Consider the following 5760-nt stretch of genomic DNA (forward strand, 5'->3'; position numbering starts at 1 on the left):
GGATGCCCACCTCTGACAGCAATGTCTGGCTTTTATGCTCTTCCAGTTGGTAGGGATGGTGTCTAGGTGGGACACCACATGTCCCTGGAGGTAGGGATGTCCCCAGGTGCCCCTCCTGGTCCAGTTATAGGGCAAGTGGGGCCAGCCATGGGTGCCATAAGCCCATAGCCAATCCAAGGGAGAAGGGTGGACTCCAACATGGAGAGAATTGTTTTGCCATTCTGGCCACATACCATGAGTTAGCAGGATGGACTGGTTATACATTTGGAGGAAGAGTCCTTATTTTCCTTTTTTGTTGCTGTGGGCTATATTGTTATTGTGGTATTTGGTTCCAATGTTATCCCTAGTCGTGGCTCCAAGGAATCTGTAGAAGAAGGCGCTGAGAATGTGAGGACCATCCAAGGGTATGCTGGTGTGGGATGTAGGGTGAAATACACTCAGTGATACCATGAGCCACACTGGATATGGCTCCAACAGAAGGTTGGAGCCTGGGCAGGCATCCTGGGGGTAGCCAACCTGAGATGCCCCTTATCCTCAGGCTCCCTGCCTGGGCGTGCAGGTCATGCAGAAGAGCGTATGCTGTTGTTACAGGAGGAGATGTTCTTGGTGCCTGCTGGCTGCCTCTTGCCCCTAAGCATAATGAGTGTTCTTGTGCAGCCTTTCTTGAAGCAGTCACTGCCCACCCTCCCACCCCCAAGCTGGTTCAAACCATGCCAGTCCTGCCTGGATCAATGTCCATAACCTTTGGTTACCTTTGGTTCACCTTTAGCTCATTATAATACTCAAAATTCCACCCCTAAAGAGAAATAGCAGCCATTTTGTATACCTGTCAACTATGAAGAAGTGTGTTTTTACACCATGCTCACGCACTAGAAACTCTACCCTTTTCATGCTGAACCTATGTAAAATACGATACAACCTGTATGCCTTTTACAATCAGGGGTTGGCGGGATATGCCTGCATTAGGCTCATGCAGGTGTGCACACATGTTAAAGCATAGCAGCAGCCAGCTGCTCCTGGACCTTCCCTGGACTAAGTCCCTAAATAAAACCCATATCTTATCTGTTATCTCCAGGTCATTTCTTCATCGTCTTGGACACAGTGTCTTCCCTTTTGGGGGTCTTTAGGGGTATGACACTATAGCTGTAACCATTATCTTCCTAGTGGGTTATCTTCCCCAAAGAAGTTTGAGATGTTTTGGGGGCCCTTGGGGTTCTTTTTCCTATTAGTAAGTGGGTGGCAAAAAAAGAGGGACAAGTAAAAAATCCCTGTGCACCCTCTACCAACAGAGTTTAGAGGCATGAAACCCATGCCTTGGGATTGTTATGCTCATTTGGTTGGATTTGGAGTTGAATTCAAGGTCACACGGATGTTGAATGAGCCTTTATCAACTCTTCTCAACCTGGTACTTCTATAGGTTAATAAACTCTTAGAAATGCCCCCATGTGCTTATAGACCTACATCTGTGCATTGCCTCTCATTTGCGAAAGCAATTACATTGAAAATGAGAGTCAGTATTAGAACGCCTGGCAGGAAACTGAATTCACCTCAGATGGTTTGAATGAAAACCAGTGAAAGAAATAATTATAGAGGTGCTGACTGGGTTGAGGGATCCACTGAGGCCCCATGACTAACAGTGGTGGAAAACCCATATCACCTCTAGGGCTGAGAGACAGGAGGAGGAAGTAGAGTTACTGAAGCACAGAGAGATCTGAAACTGTGAAGGAGAAGCTGCCCAGAAGGAGCTGTGATCAGGAAGAGTGATGCGTGAAAAGAAACACTAGCTCCCTAGAAGAGAGGGAGCCAGATAGAAACACCCTGACCTCTCTCCCCCTTCCTCCAGTTCCCCATCGAGTCCATGGTTGGCAAGGGTGCCCAGGTGATGTAGTGCAAATGTCAGCTGATCAGAGGGTGAGAATGAATGGGGTAGGGCAAAGAGAATAACCAGATAATCGGCACTGAGTGAGGCTCCTGGCACAATGGCAGGCACTTCGGCGGTAGACAGCAAATGTTTCCTTTCCTTTGCCTTCTAGGATTTGGTTGGCAGCTTGTTGGCCCCTGTCTTAAAGAAACATCCTCAAGGCCATCGGGACAGAGAGAGAAGAAGGAATTGCTTTACATATTGAAAAGCAAGCCCTCTGAATCATAGTGTTCCATTTTCCTGAGCCCTGGGTCTCCTGGTGTCCATCCAGAGAAGCTCTCCATGCACCTTGTCTCTTGGTTTCTCCAGCCCACACCCAGAGGCATTCCAGATCACAACCCATGGCTGCAACCAGGCAGCAAGACACCAAAGACACCAGTGGAGGAGATGTAAATTTGGAGACTCCCTCTCATGCTTCTCCTGATGCATGTGCCTGGAGGTTTCCAGTTGTCACCTGTGGTAGATAGGAAACCACACTGGTGTTGGGTTACTCCCCCAGCCACTCTGCAGGCTGGGCCACTGGGAGTTCAAGAGAAAGTGACTACTTCTATCATTTGAGCCTTCAGTCTGTTTGCTTATTTATTTATTTATTTCTTCATCTATTTTTGACTTGGAGTCTCACTCCATTGCTCTGGCTGGAGTGCAGTGGCATGCTCACAGCCACCCCAGCGTCGACCTGCTGGGCTCTGGCGATCCTTCTATCTCAGCCTTCCAGGTAGCCGGAACTATAGGCACGCGCTACCATGCTTGGCTGATTTTTTTGATTTGTTGTAGAGACTGGGTTTCACCAAGTTGTCCAAGCTGGTCTCGAACCCACAGGCTCAGGCAATCCTCTTGCCTCGGCCTCCCAAAGTGCTAGGATTACAGGCTTGAGCCACTGCACCTGGTGCCTTCAGTATATTTAAGAAGTGAGACAAGCATTGCCCGGGAATAGAAACACCATAGACAATTTTAAATACTGATGTGTGAGTGCCGAATGCTTAAACACAAAGAAACACAATGCAATATAACCATGCTTTTCACCAAATATAATACACTATAACCAAGCTTTTCACAAGATAATTATAGGAGTTACAAGAATATGAGACATAGCATACTATACTTGGTGTGGTTTGGGGATGGATATGCATTCAAAGCTAAATAGCCAGTGACTTTCCACCCCATTTTTGTGGGTCTCTGTGAGGCTCTAGGACTCCACTGGGAGAAAGTGTCAGAAGTTGGAATCTGAGGCTGTTATGAGTTGGGCTCATGTCAGATCTGTACCCCACCCCTACATGCTCTGTATACTTTGATTCATCTTGCCTCCAGGCCTTCTCAGCCCCAGGTTTGGAAAGATTCAAGATTGGGGCATGCTCATGTTTTGCATAATTATGAGGCCCAAAGGGTGTGAATGACTGAAGTGGAAATTTTTAGAAGCCTCTTGTTGAGCAGAGAGGTCCAGCCCACCATCACGGTGACAGGACTTCTTTCTGTTGCCAAATGTGGCCTTCTGGTCTTCATCAAAGAAAAAAGAAGTAAATGTAAAGTCAGGTCTTTCAAATTTTTTAAAAAAATAATGAACTGACTGTTGAAAAACTTGGAGGTGCCAGAGACTTGATTGATGAACTGGATGACTGTTTATCTCCAAGTTATATGCAGATATAATTGAAGCTATCTTCTTAGTTTTCAAAGAGAAGTTTGCATTGCTCTCTGACTTCAACTGTATATCTAAACAGTGCATTAATAAAATAGGGTGAAGCTTTGCTAACCTCAGTTGCATAAGAAGGTCTGAGGGGGGTTGTTAAAAAGGCAGATCTCTGGGTCCCCCTTCCCAGGCACAGAATCCACATTTTTAATAAGACCCCAAGTGAGTCAAGAGGCGTAGTACCTAAGGAACACTTCAACATGGGAATCTTGATCCCCTTAAGCCTTTGTTAATGTGCTGAGGCTTGATCAGGGGACCTTTTGTCTTTTTGTATTGTTAAATTAGAATTGTACAGTTCCTTCTGGAGTTTCTTCCTGACTAACTGTTTTGACCTCTGTACTTTGGGTAGCCAGTTGCTGGCAGGATGGAGACACAGGAAGTGATTTCCCTGGAGATGGTTCTTGATGTCACATGGTGGAAGATGATGTCTTGTTTAAAAACAAAGAAATAAAACCCTCTGTCAAACTCTGTGGTCTCCCTGAAGAGGCTGGAAAAGTAATCCAGTGGTGTCTGTTTGTTTCCCGCCTGTGTTGTTATTAATCCTGTTACAAATGATAATGCTTTCCATTTACAGGCTTGCCCTCTCAGAGGAGCTTTCTGTATTGCCTGCTAGACCCTGCTGGGTGATTAAGCCACTCACTCGGCGTCTTACAGGCCACTTGAGGACTATCTCCTTATAGCAGACGACTGACTATACTTCTCCAGGAGGGTCTGCTGAGTGACGCATGAACTCTTGCTTATGGTTATTGGGAAGAGAGGGTCCTAATACTATGGAGGTTGAGGTCCAGAGAGTCGGGGTTCTCCATCCCATCATCCCTTTACCTTCCCTTGCATCATTAGAAGCTTCTTGGCCACTTCTGTAGGGGCAGGGCAGGGCAAGGTTGTAGCTTTTTCTTCTTAAAGTTTTTTATCCTTTAGAAATAAAAATATTGAGAGCCCCACAAAACAAGAGGTACTTAATTCAACACTTTTGCAAATAAGAGAAATACATAGGAGTTTTCACCCACCAGGTTTTACAATTTCAGTTTTTAGTGTGGAGAGTTTGTGGCCAATTAAGGCAGCAAGTATAGGGAAGAGGAAGCTGGGAAGAATGAATGGTGGGAGGAGAAGGGACAGTCATGCAAGAGAGAACCTCAGAGAGGCACTTTGCTCATTTCTGTAACCATTTTATTTTTTTTATTTTTTTCATGCTGGAGGTTTTTATTTCTTTGACTGGCCCACAGGGTTGGGGGCACACCCCCTATAGGGCCACCTCGGAGGCCACCTCCAGACCTCTGGCCTCTGGCTGCCTCTGCCTCTTTTTTCTCTCTCTTCTTCTGCTGGAGCAGCTGCTGCCCGCATTCAAACTCCTTCATGCACTTCTCGCAGTCGAGGTGCTCACAGGAGTCCCAGTCGTGCTGCTCGTGCTTGCAGCCCAGGACGCTGGAGAAGCTGTCACGCTTGCACTTGAGCAGCCCAATGAGGTAGTGGGTGCAGTAGTCCCTCTGCTGCAGCACCAACTTCCCGTTGTTCATCTCCTGCTGCGGGGCCACCATCTCACGCTCCTTGCGCCCAGGGAAGCCGTAGTCAGGCGGAAAGGTGGGCATCCGCAGGGGGTCGGGTTCCCCGGAGGCATTGCCCAGGTAGCACCCGGCCAGGTGCGCCCCCATGGTTGCTGCAGCCACAGGGGTCACCTTGCCCCCACCCGCTTCTGTAACCATTTTAGTTGAAGTCTTTCAAAACTGAAATTCATGTAGCCTTTTCCACATCTGTAGCAATAAGCCAGACTGTGATTTATTTATTTAAGGAAGTGGCCCTCACCCCACCTACCCCTTCCCCTCACTGTCCTCCTCTAGCGCCTGCCAGGCTCCACCCATGGCCTCTCTATGCTGTGTCCAGACATGCAGGTCAGAAGGCACAGCAAGGCTTGTCTTGGGGAATCCGGTGGTGCCCCAGTTATAGCTGTCAGGAGAAACAAGAAGCTCCGAGACCCCATCAGTCACTTGGGGTGTTGCCACTGCCTGCACAGATCTGTCAGTGGCTTTGATTCTGGGTCTCTATAAGATGACTGGCCTTAAGCCTCCATATCTACCCCTTATCACCCTCTTTATGTAAAGTCAGGTGACACTGACCACACACCTGAGGCTCTAAGTCTGACCCAAAGAAATGGTCGACT

At 47.5% G+C, this 5760-nt stretch overlaps 1 pseudogene; it reads right to left on the reverse strand.

Annotated features, from left to right (window-relative positions):
* Positions 1–279: 279 nt before the first annotated feature.
* On the reverse strand, positions 280–5261 carry LOC103271942 (annotated as a pseudogene).
* Between the last annotated feature and the right edge of the window lie 499 nt (positions 5262–5760).

The sequence above is a fragment of the Carlito syrichta genome, unplaced genomic scaffold, assembly GCF_000164805.1.
Source record: "Carlito syrichta isolate Samal-C Ts95f unplaced genomic scaffold, Tarsius_syrichta-2.0.1 Scaffold312030, whole genome shotgun sequence".
Classification (NCBI taxonomy): domain Eukaryota; kingdom Metazoa; phylum Chordata; class Mammalia; order Primates; family Tarsiidae; genus Carlito; species Carlito syrichta.